The 14,788-nt window shown below is 41.6% G+C and overlaps 1 protein-coding gene across 1 annotated transcript in view; it reads left to right on the forward strand.

Moving 5' to 3' along the window:
• Positions 1–730: 730 nt before the first annotated feature.
• The window catches only part of LOC141198439 (PALM2-AKAP2 fusion protein-like), a 179,589-nt gene continuing 165,531 nt past the window's right edge, over positions 731–14,788 (forward strand). Inside the window, exon 1 of the mRNA XM_073663116.1 lies at positions 731–1,047. The gene's annotated coding sequence lies outside the window, so the exon portion shown is untranslated. The remainder of the gene's footprint in view (positions 1,048–14,788) is intronic.

Raw genomic sequence — 14,788 nt, forward strand, 5'->3', positions numbered from 1 at the left:
TAAAAGATGATTTTTACACAACCAGGCATCTGATATGAGACCTACAGGTATGACTATTTTTAGCAGTCTATAACCTGTATGCCTATATTAATAGTTCAGATCACTCAAATGTGGTGACAGATTCCCTTTAAAAGTACATAGAGCTCAGCTTAATAATCATATCAGTTATATCATTTCCCTTCATCGGTGGCAATTAAAATGAAGACTTCTGGAGCATCATTTCTTAGAACGACATTGTTCCTCTTGTAATTGTTCTTCACTAGTATATACAAATTGACAACTAGTCGTTATCATTCCCCTTTAAAAGGGGTGTGTCCCTACACAGTGTGATACTGTCAGCAGTGATTGGATAGTGTGAGCGTGTGCGCAGACGCACCCCCTACTGGTCACACCCAGTTGTCAATGTATTTATATTCATACATGCAGAGTAATGGTTATAAGAAAAGAATTGTTCTATCATAGGGAATGTAAAGCAGTAATGTCAGGGGAGCAGACAGGCCGTCTTTATGAGGTTAACACAGCAGCAGACTGAATGCTAACAGTCCTTGTTTTGCCCTTCCTTGTTTAATAGTTGTCTGTGAAATAATAGCTCACAATGCAGCAAGGCTTCTACTGGCAAGCTTGGTGTAATGTGAGCTGCCTTGGATCTCATCCCACTGTGTACATCCACTCCTTCTAGTTTGGATCCCACAGCCTGATTGCACTGGAATGAGTGTGAAACCTCTAACCAGCCCATTCATTTATTTATTAGTCAGTGAGAGCAGCAGGGAGGTAGTGAAGACACAGGGAGGCTCAATGTCATAGCAGTCACAGTGCTGCTGCATATGCCCACACTGTCCAGAGCAACATCCACACCCACTGATGATAGGCAGCAACTAAATAACTGTGGCTGGAGGAGTTGCAACAACATTAAGTGGAGTGCTGCCTGCTGCTACTGCAGTTCTGGAGTTCTTTCTCATCTCCGAAACAGGAAAGCCTTGTCATGTTTTAAGAGACCAAGTGATACAGAACGTCTATCTGGAGCCGGCATAGACGTCAAGGACTAAGGTACAGTAGTTTTAGCAGAATGCAGCAATCACATTGCAGAGCATCTGCAGCTTCTAGTACTAAAACTAGACTGCTGAGGTCGGGTAGTTTTGGGATGCAATGCCACTGGGGGATGGGGGGATATTTCCGAATCCTAATTTAACAATTCGGAAAATCACATCCAGTATGAGAGAAAATATTGCTGTTATTTTTCACTGATCTAAATATTTTGGATAATTTGTGTGACGCCTTTAGGATACGTGGAAGGTGTATAACACATGTCAAACTTATTTCAAGTTTCTCTGTAAGAACTGATTGTTTAATTTTTAGCTTATGAGACTTCCAGAGATGAATATTAAATTGATGTTGATTTTTCTTGTTCCCTCTGTAAGTTTGGCAGTACTATTACAGGATCATTGCAGGCTGCAGAGTCCAGCAGTGCCGTGTCAGGGATGCTCAGTGGTGGAAGCTATACCGTTCTCCTGTCTCCTAAGGAAATATACAAGTCTACAGAGGGTGATTGAAGGACATATTTTTAGAACCTGCCTAGTTATTGCGGCTTCAGCTTGGAAAGAGGCAGTAATCCGTTCTATTAGTGTCTCACACTTGACAACACATTGGGCTTCGTAATTTAATGATGTGCGTATAGCTGGGATAAGACGGTGTTTAACCCTTCAGCAACTGGAAATGATTTTGCTTGGCTAAATTATTTTGAAGCCGATCTACTTTGATAATATTCGAAAGAGAAATGATTGGATCAAGACGCCTCAAGGGCTTCAAAAACAGTTGCGCCTTTACAGTATTCTCAGCATATAACAGCCTTACTAAAGCATATTTGCTTGCCTAAGGGTTTACTTGGGATATTGACTTTGCATAGAACTGCAGACTTCTGATTTACATTAGAAGTTGTCAGCTTACATTTCACAAATCTTGATGAGATGTATGTTATCTTGATGTTATTATGTCTCAATACTCAAGAGTCTTCACGGCCTTTAGTAAATTATTCTGCCATGGAGCAAGCTCAAAACTTTCTTATGGTTTGTGTCAAAGTTTTGATTATCACTCATTTATAATATTCTCCATACTAGTACTACCCAAGATATACTGCTGCTATTATCCCAAGATGACTTGTGGCATTTCCAGGCACATTCCTAAATCCTCAACCTCTTTTAAAGCACCACTCCAGCCTTTTATTTTTATTTCACCGCTGAAGTGGTGCCACTAATGCAAGTTCCCTGACCCTAGTATTATATTTACCAGCCAAAGTCTTCAGCTCTTCCGGGTGCATCTCCACCGCACCACCATCTTGTGACCGCAACTTCTGACTGACCAGAAGTTAGAGGTACCGGTCACAAGCTGTCAATGTAAGGCTTGTTCTGGCTTTGTTCTGGTTCTCATAGACTTACATTGAGTTGTGACTTCCGGATTACCCAGCAAACACTGGAGCGATCCTGCAGGTCACAACATTCAGAAGACTGACCGGAGCGGTGCCAAAACAAGATGAAGATGACAGCTGCCAAGTATAATACTAGGAGGAGGGAACTTAGATGGTTGCACCGCTCCAGTGCTGCAATAAAAAATAAATGTTGGAGTGGTGCTTTTAACTCTTTTTTTTATTCTTAGGTTGACCACCACTCGCCAGTACATTGGTGCTACTCTGTGTTTACAGAGTAGTTTCTACCATCCATGACTCAAATACCAACTTCGTTAATAGGAATTAGAGTTAAAGTTCAACCTCTCCATATTTCTTATTAGGGAGAACGGATGGCACGGATGGAAATCCTTCTGTGTGCCAGAACATAAATGGGATATATTAGATGTATGGTCAAAAATGGTCTTTTCTCCTAATAAGCATTACTGATCTCTTCAACCATTGCTGCTTCATTGGTCCCCATAGGTCCTGAAGCGATTATATCACATATGACCATTGCAGTCAATCAACCTTTGAGGTAATATGTTGTACATGCAAGATTCACCAAGGTCTGGTGGCTCTTGTTTGTCACCACTGTAAGACTGGTGGAGACCAACAAAGAGCTGGAGCTAGAGCTTAGGGTGTTTGAATAAGTTAGTAATGCTCATTTTATTATTATTACATAGTTGATGGCAAAATTCTTTATTCATGTGTCACTCTGTCATTCCGTTTGTCTGTTTCGTTTTAGGAGCATACAAATGGAATAAATGACCCATTACATCAGTTTTGCAATTGAAAGCAGGAAGACCCCATTGATTATTTTTAGGTCTGTTTGGGGTCTGTTTTTTATAACAGAAAAAAGTATTGCATGCTGTTGGTATAGCTGATTCAGCGGATCATTTATTAAATTTTTCTGTTTCTTAAACTGAACTGACAAACGGAATGTCTGAATGTACACTTGAACAGTGCCTTAGCCCAAGTTTTAGAAATCCCAGACAATCTCTTTATAGGGGTTGTTCAAACTTGGAAGAAAAGTCTGCAATTACTCTATTGCTGTCACGATTCCCCGCAGGGCTGCGGAGTCGGAGTCATTGAGTCAGTGTCCATTTTGGTGGAGTCGGAGTCGGTATAAAATGGATCGACTCCTAAAATATATAATAAGTTGGGTACAGTAGTTCAATGCAGTTTGTGGGGAATGTTTTTTCATAAGAATTTGGGAAAGTTATGAAATGTCCTATAAATGTCTGTCCTATTCCTGATCTAAGGGTCTAGACTTTTAGCTGAGATGAATCTGTGCTACAGTAAATTTATCACTTAAACATGAGCCATGTATGAGGGAGTCGGAGTCGTGGAGTCAGAGTCATGGAAATTGAGGAGTTGGAGGTTTGGCTTACCGACTCCCGATGTTCCCAGTTTGAGTGGGTGGTCACGTATCCACATGTATGCGATTTACATTCTTGCGGTCACATGTCTACTAGACTTGCCCAACCTCCCTCAATTCAATTCTATTGAGAAGCCAAATGCATCTGGTCAATATGTGACCACAAGTATGCAAATCGGATACATGTGGTCATGTGATCGCCTACTCACAGCAGCAATACCAGGGAATCGTAACAGCATGCACACTGACATGATTCCACAGTCCGCAGTCTCATAGAGTAACTGCAGTATTTGTGTTCAAGGCCTGGACAACTGTATTATTTTCTTGCTGCAGGGAAAATGGGTGCATAGGAATCCTGCTTCTTTTTCTTGCAACTAACAAAAACAATTTTATACTTGTAAAGTTACTAAAATCCTCAGTGGTATAGTGTCTACCATCATAGCTGCTAACTTAAAATGAAAGTAGGGAACATGCATTAGTGATACCACGCCAGCAGTGAAATAAAAAAAAATGTTGGAGTGGTGCCTTGAATTTTTATTGAATTATTTTGGGCCAGTGTATGGGAATGTGCACTAAATATAATTGGGTCACATATTAGAATATTAGGCATTTGTAATAAAAAATATATACATTTTGGAATATCATGACTATGTTCTTTGAGGCCTACAAGAAATCATGTCTACCTTGCCCATGGTCAGTGTTTGATATGGAAGCTCAGCTATATTGCAGTGATTGAAGAAGAGCTGCGATACTACACACAGTCTACGGACAGATAAGATACTGTTTTTGAAGAAAGCAGCCATATTTTTCGAATCCCATACAACCCCTTGTTAACAAAAAGTAGGATTGGAATGAGGGGTTGGTTTATTACTAAGGGCAAGGAGATTAATTTTCTTTGAATTATTTTTAATCAATGCGGCCCATTAAAAAAGGAAATAGCACAGATCTTACTTTAGATAATTTATTATTGTACCATCCAGAAAATACTGAAATATTTTTTTTTTTTTAGAAATATCTTGTGTGTCTATTAGTAACTTGTTTTATTCTGTATAAAGCATGAACTCTTCATGGCAGTAATGTGCACTTGACAAACTGTGGAGGAAATGCCTATTTTTTCTTGAATAATGTTCCCACGCTAGTTTTAGTATACTTAGAACCAAGAGACAGTTAACATTTTTCACAAAACTTTTAATAAAATACAGAAATTTCCCTGGGAAACATTGCTTAGTATTAAGGCATAACTTTCGGGCATGGAAATTTGATTCTGTGAAATATTTTTCTATTGTGCTATAAACTGGTTTAGTGTATTCACAAATAACAGCTCTAATTACAAAATCATCACTTATTACAATGAACCACCACTATTTTTTTTAGTTGAATTCTAATTGTCATTTCCTTATATATAAAACAACAAGATGAAGGATTAAGGTGTTGCTCTAGAAACACTATAAAAAAGATTGTAAAAGTGTATGCAAAGCACCCTTAAATTATTTGATCACAAATGTCATGAGTATTAAATTGGAATCTTCAGCTAGGAACCCAACATCCTTGAAAATGTTGAGTCCCACAACCCTGTCCTTATCATGAGAATAAAATGGAGATCTTTAGTTAGGACTTTCACATCCTTGAAAATAAGAAGTTCCAGTACCCTATCCCTGTCCTGAGAATAAATGGGGATCTTCAGCTTGGACTCCAACATCCTTGAAAATAAGGACTCCCAGTACCCTGTCCTTGTCATGAGAATAAATAAGTATCTTCAGCTTGGACGCCCACATCCTTGAAAATAAGGGGGCCCAGTACCATTTCCCAAAATTGAAAGGTGATTTCTCATATATGGTCTTGCTTTATTGATATTAATGATGGCATTAGAAATTCTTTAGATCCATTCTGTTTGGTTGGCATGACCTGTTTTGAAGTATTTGAAGACTACAACAAACCTTTTGGTTCTTAAGATTGCTGGGGGTCATGTCATAAATGGTAATTCTGTTAAAATCTTATATATACCCTTGGATATGAATATTTAGAAGTTGCACGTACAGTTGTTGATTTGACAGCTTAACAATGAGGCAAAATTGTCAATTGTGGCTGTGGACTTGAGTGGTTTATCCTTTGTGTTGCAAGAGTATATATCTGCTTAAACTCCTCAAAATAATAGTCGTGCTGCAACATTACAAATACACAATATGTCGGGGTATTCCCATCCCAAACATTTGCTGGATATCTGTAGGATGTCATAAATGTGTAATAAGTGCAGGTTCCAGAGATGGACACACGCCCATCTATCTTGAGAATGAGGCTCTGTCTTGTGCCAGTGGTAATGAAGAAGTATTGGTGCATGTGAATCTCTATCCGTATACTACTAAGAGACCTGCATCTGTATGCAATTTTTTTTACATATACTGTATGTCACATACACACTTCTCAGCACATGACAGGGGTGTGACTGCAACGGGTTAATCTATTTCCACTCACTCAATCTTGCACTCACCTTTCACTCAAGCTGTAAATGGAGCATAAATGACACCCCAACACAGTGCACATACCCGAGATACTCAAAAAAAAATGGGGTGATGAGTCATATAGTCAAAAGAACAAACATTTTCAAAAGGGCTTAGGATTCTTTAAAGCATGCAAGGTCCAAACTTATTAAAGTTTTAGGCTTTAACCTCTTCACGCTGTGGCCAATTTCCATTTTTTTTTCGTTTCACTTTTTCCTGTCCACATAAGCATATGAGAGCTTGTTTTTTGCGGGATGAGTTGTACTTTTGAATGACATCATTTATTTTATATTGTGATGAGATGGAAAGTGGGAAAAAATTCAAAGTTGAAATTGCAAAAAAAGTGCAATTCCACAATTGTTTTTTGGGTTTTTTATTTACCATGTTCACTATATGGTAAAACTGATGCAGCAATGCGATTCTTCAGGTCATTACAATTACACAGATACCCAACATGTATAGTTTATTTTTATTTAGGTGGATGTGTCGCCATTTTCCGAGACCCTTCATGTTTTACATTTTCGGGATATGGGGCTGTGTGAGGGCTTATTTTTTGCACCCTAAGCTAACATTTATAATGATACCATTCTGGGGTAGATAAGATGTTTTGATCGCCTCTTATTGCATTTTATTGCAATGTTGTGGTGGCCAAAAACGTAACTCCAGCTTATTGATATTTTTTCTTGTTATACCGTTTACCGATCAAATTAATTTACTTTATATTTTGATAGATTGGACTTTTACAAATGCAGTGATACCAAAAGTGTATTTTTTTTGTTTTGTTTTATTTTTAATGGGGCAAAAGTGGGGTGATTTGAACATATGCATTTTTTTCATAACATTTTTTTTCACTCTTAACTGTATTTGTTAGTCTCCTTAGGGGACTTAAAGCTGCAATCATCTGATCGCTTGTACAATACATCTCCTATAGATCTCCTATAGATCTCCTATGAATGCCAGCTATACGCTAGCTTTCACATGAAAAGTGTCATGACTAGCACGGATGTCTTAAGAATCACAGGTGTATGGAATGACAACCCCCCCCCCCCCTCCCGCCGGAGCATGTTAAATCTCTAACAGTGGTATTTATTAGGTTAACCACCGTGGGCGAAGCTCACTCCTGATTTTTAGAGGCAGATGAAGGCTGATTAAATCAACCATCATCAGCCAGGAAAGATGCGGTCTTGGCTTGCGAACCCGCATTAAAGTCAGTGTCGGTGTACGTCATATGTCGTGAAAGTGTTAATATAAAAGTACAACACTCACAATAAAATTGTGTAAAAAGAAACAAATTAAGGCAACATACATATAAGCCAACCAGTTATAACATATGAAGGAGAAATAACATCCCCTCTGGATCACTCTCCACATTTGACCCAGTCACAGAAGACGAAGTCTCCAGGCTCCCCTCTTCTTCTCATCCCACTACATGCACCACTGACCCCATCCCCTCACATCTACTCCAGTCTCTTTCCTCAGTCGTCACTACTCACCTAACTAAAATCTTCAACCTCTCCCTCTCTTCTGGTATCTTCCCCTCCTCCTTCAAACACTCCATCATTACTCCATTATTAAAAAAGCCCTCTCTTGACCTTTCCTGCACAAATAACTACAGACCAGTCTCCAATCTTCCCTTCATCTCTAAACTCTTGGAGCGCCTGGTCTACTCCCGCCTTACCAGTTACCTCTGCACTCACTCTCTTCTAGACCCATCACAGTCCGTCTTCCGCCCCCTACATTCTACAGAAACTGCACTCATCAAAGTAACCAATGACCTTTTGACAGCAAAACGTAATGGTGACCACTCTCTGCTCATTCTTCTTGACCTCTCTGCAGCCTTTGACACCGTTGACCACCACCTCCTACTCTCTATGATCCACTCAATCGGCATAAAGGACACTGCTCTCTCCTGGTTCTCCTCCTACCTATCTGACCGCTCTTTCAGTGTATTGTTAGCTGGCTCCACTTCTTCCCCTCTTCCTCTCACTATTGGGGTTCCTCAGGGTTCAGTCCTTGGCCCTCTTCTCTCTCTACACAGCCCCAATTGGACAGACCATCAGCAAATTTGGTTTGCAGTACCATCTTTATGCTGATGACACACAACTATACACCTCATACCCTGACCTTACCCCTGCTGTACTACAGAACACCAGTGACTGTCTGGCCACAGTTTCTAACATCATGTCCGCCCTCTACCTGAAACTCAACCTTTCCAAAACTGAACTTCTTCTGCTCCCGCCGTCTACTCACCTCTCTAAATCTGACATCTCTCTCTCCGTGTGTGGCACCACAATAACACCGAGCCAGCAGGTGCGCTGTCTGGGCATTGTGTTTGACACCAATCTTTCCTTCACCTTCCATATACAATCTCTTGCCCGCTCTTGTCGCTTGCACCTGAAGAACATCTCTAGAATCCGCCCCTATCTCACCTTGGAAACAACAAAAACCCTCACTGTTGCCCTGATCCACTCCCGCCTTGACTACTGTAACTCTCTATTAATTGGCCTCCCCCTCACTCGACTTTCTCACCCTCCAGTCCATCCTTAATGCTGCGGCCAGGGTCATCTATTTGGCTAACCGTTATTCAGACTCCTCCGCTCTGTGCCAGTCATTGCACTGGCTGCCCATGAATTATAGGATCCAATTTAAATTGCTTGTTCTCACCCACAAAGCTCTCCACAGTGTGGCACCCCACTACATCTCTTCTCTCATTTCTGTTTATCGGCCTACCCGTTCTCTATGCTCCGCAAGCGACTTTCGACTAACATCCGCACTAATCCGTACCTCCCACTCCCGGCTTCAAGACTTCTCCCGAGCTGCACCTATTCTTTGGATTGAACTTACACAGTTTTAGGCGCTCCCTAAAAACACACTTGTTTAGGGCGGCCTATAACTTTCCCTAATCAAAGTCCTTTTATTTTCTTATAGCCCATTCCTTATTTCTCTAAACATAAGTCTCCTCCGAACCCAAAAGCACTACAGATACTGGCTGGTGATGAGCTCATGCAGCCTTTATCTATCCCTCATCCCCTCAAGATGGCTGGACCATCCTTGTAAATAAGCCCCTGTACTTTGTGTCACCCCCACCTCATTGTAGATTGTAAGCTCTTACGAGCAGGGTCGTCATTATTTTTGCTTTAATTATTGTATTATCTTTAGCTATGTTACTTGACTGTTGTATATGAACCTGTGAATTGTTAAGCGCTGCTCAATATGTTGGCGCTATATAAATAAAGATGATGATGATTATGATTATTATTATTATTATTATTATTATTATTATTATTATTATTATATAACAGAAAATACCTAAAGGCCTCAATCTCTAGATGCTCTTCTGTTTCCCGGAGGTTAGGAGAATGATGGTACACACTCATACTTGTCTGACCCCTACCATGTGAACACCTTTCAAATGTCCAAGTCATCTTTTCATATATCCAGTGAATAGCTCAGGTTTCCAGGACTGCCAAGAGATAACCTCTCTGGCTCTAATTCCTACTATATTCCCATAGCACAAGACTGCAATAAAAGTTCAAGTTTTTTTTATGGTTCTTTTTACAAAGTTAACCATGTAGATGTCATTCTTATATCCTAATATTTATATTTTCCCTTGCACAGTAGATATGCTATGACTATCTGTAATAGGACTACCCCTTTAACGCTCATAAATCCACAAAATGTGCTCTGTGGGAAACCATCTCTTTTGAAATGAGAAGCACTGCGAGTTGGCTATTGATGGTGTGAATTTCTTCCTTAACTATTCATTAGTTTCTTATTTTATACTAATCATGGGAAACGTTACTTAGCCATTAGTTATACTGGCAGTAAAACTTATAATTCTAGGGTCAGTGGCAGTAGAGCAGATCCTTTGTGTTTGAAGTGTAACTTCAGTCCAGCACTGTACACAGATGTAAACAATTTATGGCATATCCTTTTCCTGAGACGGATAATGAGATTGTTCCCATTTTAAAAAAATATAATTCATTCCCAACAGATAAAATCATATCCTGTGGAGGACATACATGAAATAGAACTTGTTACAATAAGTCCCTAAACTAACACATTCCAGGGAGAGCATGGCAGGCTATCTGTCATGGTTCCAACTTTTAAAGGAAATTCCACCCTCCACTTCCCAGCAAAACACCAGTACTCATCTGCAACATCACTTAGGAATTCTCACTGCTCCTATAACCTATGCAGACATCTGCTTCTATAGTGTATCATCTGAGGGTAGAGTTCCAAGCCAGTCAGAATGAAAGCACTTGACTAATACATGTTGTATTGGGAGGTCTGTATTCACGCAGAAAACCACATGTCATGGGCACAGTGTCTGTAGAGTACAAACACAAATTGTCAATTGACCATCAATGACTTTGAAAAGTGATCTAGAACTTTGAGTTCCGATGGTGGACATCTACATTATCTCATAATCTACAATTCCAGCACAAAATAGCAATCACTTGATATTTTTAGGGTGCAAATGCAAAAAACATCACAGAAAAAGATACAGCCTTACCAATAACAAGTCAGATTATAAATGCACTAGCAGGATGCAGCCGACCCCCAAGATAAAGGCGGGGGCCCCACAGGTGCAAGATACTGATGAAAACAACCACTCACAAACCTACCAATTTATGGAAGGGGTGGCTGCTAGTATTTAAAATGCACACAGCTGAGGCTTGCATAGGACGCCAGTCACACAGATACATGTGATGCACAGTGCTGGCTTACAGTCTATTGATGACACCCATACTATTAGATCAGGCGGGCTGCCCAGCACTATATACGTGTACCCCACAAGGACAGACGCCCCAGTACACCCAACCAGCACTAAAGGGCCCTTTATGCATCCTGCATAAAAATGGGAAACAGTGTATAACATAAAATACATTAAATGAGATATTGGTTGATATTTTGGCCAAAATACATAAGCTTGCAACCCACTTCAAGAGTCTTCATACTTGCAAGTCCTAACATTAAAATTAAAAATGGCTAAAAAATGTTAAAGCATCAAAGAAAAAGATACAGCCTTTCCAACTCCAAATCATATTAGAAATGCACTAGCAGGATGCAGCAGACCCCCATGATAAAGGCGGGGGCAGCACAGGGTACCAATGCAAAAGAAGTGTTTCAATAGGTTTTTCCTTTTCTCCTGGACAGGTATGGTTTGATGGACTGAAAAATGTCATGATCAAATAATCCCAGTATGTCAGAATTCGTATGTGCAATTCTTGGCATTAGAAGTAAGAGACCCTTAGTATCGCCTCAAATAAACTCAAAGGAAAACTACCTATGCTAAAGAGTTTGTTTGGAACGGTTATGCCTGCAGGTTTTAAGAGCGCTCCCCAGCCATCCTATCCGCTTCGTTATCCCAACGATTAGGCTTTTGTCAGAGCTGCATATACAGTATGAGTGAATTTTTTTATTTTTCACTTTTTTGATCTATTGTTGCAGGTTGCATTTCTCCTACATGTATTCTGCATGCAACTCTTCATTTCCAATGCTACAGTTGCGCTACAAAACCTCTGTGTGGCCATAACCTTAGCCTGCACGTGCTGATATTATAGATGAGCGTCGTATGGATCTGTAACACAGCAACCATAGCCTGCTAATTGTCATACTGCCCCTCGTGTGTCTCTGAGTCTACATGTAGCCACACTGAGGGTTTTTTTCTCATTGATTGCCCATGGAATGATTACAGGTTAGACCAGGAGTGAACAATTAATTTTTCTAAAGGGCCACATGAGAAATTGTGACTGCAGCATGGGGCCAAACCAATAAGCTGAACTATTAGTCATAGTGGCATTGTCACCGCTGCAACTACAGATGCATAGCTGGAGCAGTGGAAAGTGAGTAACTTCTTAATTTGCCATTTTCATGTAGCATAATCCATTGTACAGAAAGAATGTGTTAGTGGAAAACCCTTTTAAAGGGATTGTCCACTGCTGGACTGCCTCTTTTAAATGCCGCCAGACTTCTGCACAGATATTTACCAGTTCTAGGTTTCTGACGTCTAATGGCCTGAGCTAAACTAATACAATCGTCTGTTACTAAGGGTGCTTACTGACAGCTTGCAGAGACCACTATGTGCTGCTCAGCAGCACTGGCGTTTATTGTCATGGTGTGCGGAGCAGGCTGCGCCGCTGGGAGCAGCTATCAGGCGCACATACTGTCGAGCACTGTCGGACATGCCTGCTTGCTGAGAGGATCACCCACCGATAGGAGTACACAGTGTGCAAAGTAGTGTGTGCACCTGAACGGCCCACTGTGTCCTGGTGGAATTGCCATAGCAATGCTTCAGCACTTCATTTGAGTCCATTTGGCTGTCCCTATCAACGGGCCAAACGGACAACCAAAGATTGTGATATGGCCCGCGAGCCACAATTTGGCTAGGTCGAGGTTAGACACTCCATACGTTACATGCCAAAGTCTTTTCCTTTTGATATTTATCTTCCCCTTGCCTTGTAAATAAAAGAAATAACTTGTTGCACATTGTCTATTCCCAGTCTATATCAGTACTTTATGATAAGATTTCAGATATTTTTCTAAATAGACAGTGACTCGCCCCCAGGGCCGTGGGGTACTCGGCAGCCGGGCCTTATGGCTGCTCTTGGGGGAGATCAAGTGGCTGGCCTGGTCCGTGACCCAGGGCGGTCAGTGCAAAAAGGGGGATATTTATAGGGGATTTGTCATGACGCCACCTGTGGTGTCTGGTGAGGATCACCAGCGCTGCGACAGTCCTCTGAGGCAGGTGTTTAGGGCAGCTTGAGATGGAATGGCTCCCCACAGGTGGAGCAGGCCTCAGGGTAGTGTAAACGATTGGAGGTGCGCTGGGCGTTGTAGTGCTGGGAGGGAAATGGCACCGGCGAAAGAAAGGAGCGGAGGCAGCTTAGTGCAGTCATCCAAGATTTACTCAATGTTCTTAGACAGTCCACAGGTGCACTGTACTGGTGCAAGCCTCCCGCGTCGCACTGCGTTCACCGGGCAGGGGTTCAGTCCTTCCTCAGGCAGTTCAGGTGTACCTGGCAGAACCCCACTTTATGTACCTCTCTAGACCGACTTCACGCTGGGTCTTACTCCCTCCTGCCCTGCGCTTCCCACTGTGAATCCTGTTCGGGTGCTGTGAGGTCCCCCCTGTCCCTCGGAGTTGCACAGACGTGCTTGACCTTACTTGGATTGGAGCGAGGGTTTGGCTTCTGGCAGTAGAAGTCAGAAGCTTCCGGTTTTTCCAGCCGAGGCTTCAAGCTGCACGACTGGGCCAGGGGCCAGTCCCCTTCTTGCGGCCTAGATCCTCCTGACACTTGGCAGGTTCGGGGTGTACGGGTGCCGCCTGCACTCGCCGTACTCCCCTAGGATCCCTTCTGCAGAACGGAGCTTACTCCCTGCTCCCCTCCTGGGCCTCAGTCCTGGGCCCTTGTAGTGGAGCAGAGCTCCTACAGAGACTCTGCTCCCAGACTGTTCCTCTGAACTGTCCCTACTCAACCACCTACTACTGTTAAGATGTCTACCTTTTTATATATCTACTATATGAGTGCTCCCATAAACTACTTCCTCCACCCACACCCACTACTGGTTCCCCCTAACTTTGGGTTCTCCCCCACCCCAGCCAGGGTCAGGGCTCAGCAGGAAACTACTTTGCGTCTTGCCCCTCCTGCTGACCTGGGGTAGTGTAGTGTTGGATGTAGGTGTTGGGGTTCCGTGCAGCACTCCCTCCTTACCTGAGAGAAGGGAGACACCACACCTCTGGGTGAGGTGCAGTACCTCTGTGGCGACCGAACCCTCAGGGGCGCCACAACAGTTTCACTATAGACAAGTAAACAGTATTCTCAATTTACTTCTAATTGTCTACTATAATACATTAAGGTTGTGTTAAAAACGTATTCCCATCTCCAAGATCCTATCCCAATATGTAGTAGGTATAATAATATTAGCAAATACCTCCAATTAGAAATGTAGTTCTTCTGATTTGCTAAGCCGCTTACCCCATATGCAAGGCATTACAGTAGCTTAGTTAATCCATGGTTACGACCACTAACAACTATCTGTCAATAAATGAGTGGTCGTAACCATGGAAACCTAAGCTACTGCAGTGCCTTGCACATGGGGTAAGCAACATAATTAATCAGAAGAACTGTATTACATTTATAATTGGAGGTATTTGCTAATATCATTATTATTACACCTACAACATATTGGGATGAGATCTTTGAGATGGAAATACCCCTTTTAAAGATTCGACACTTACTTTTTAAGGTACAACCTTAGAAAAAGCAGCTATAATGACCTTTGGGGTCCTCATAAAGGAAACGGTCAGGTTATTTTATGATGACATGGTGTGTTTCTATTCTGCTTTGGAAGTTAGTGCTGGAAAGCTGCCACTTCACTGGTAATCACAAGGAAACGAGAGTATCAAAATGGTAATTATCTCCAGTGCAGAAGTAACCCATAAGAAGAGTGTACGCACTTACCTCA

The sequence above is a fragment of the Phyllobates terribilis genome, unplaced genomic scaffold (assembly GCF_046119375.1).
Source record: "Phyllobates terribilis strain yellow unplaced genomic scaffold, ASM4611937v1 Scaffold_1__5_contigs__length_1240528914, whole genome shotgun sequence".
Classification (NCBI taxonomy): domain Eukaryota; kingdom Metazoa; phylum Chordata; class Amphibia; order Anura; family Dendrobatidae; genus Phyllobates; species Phyllobates terribilis.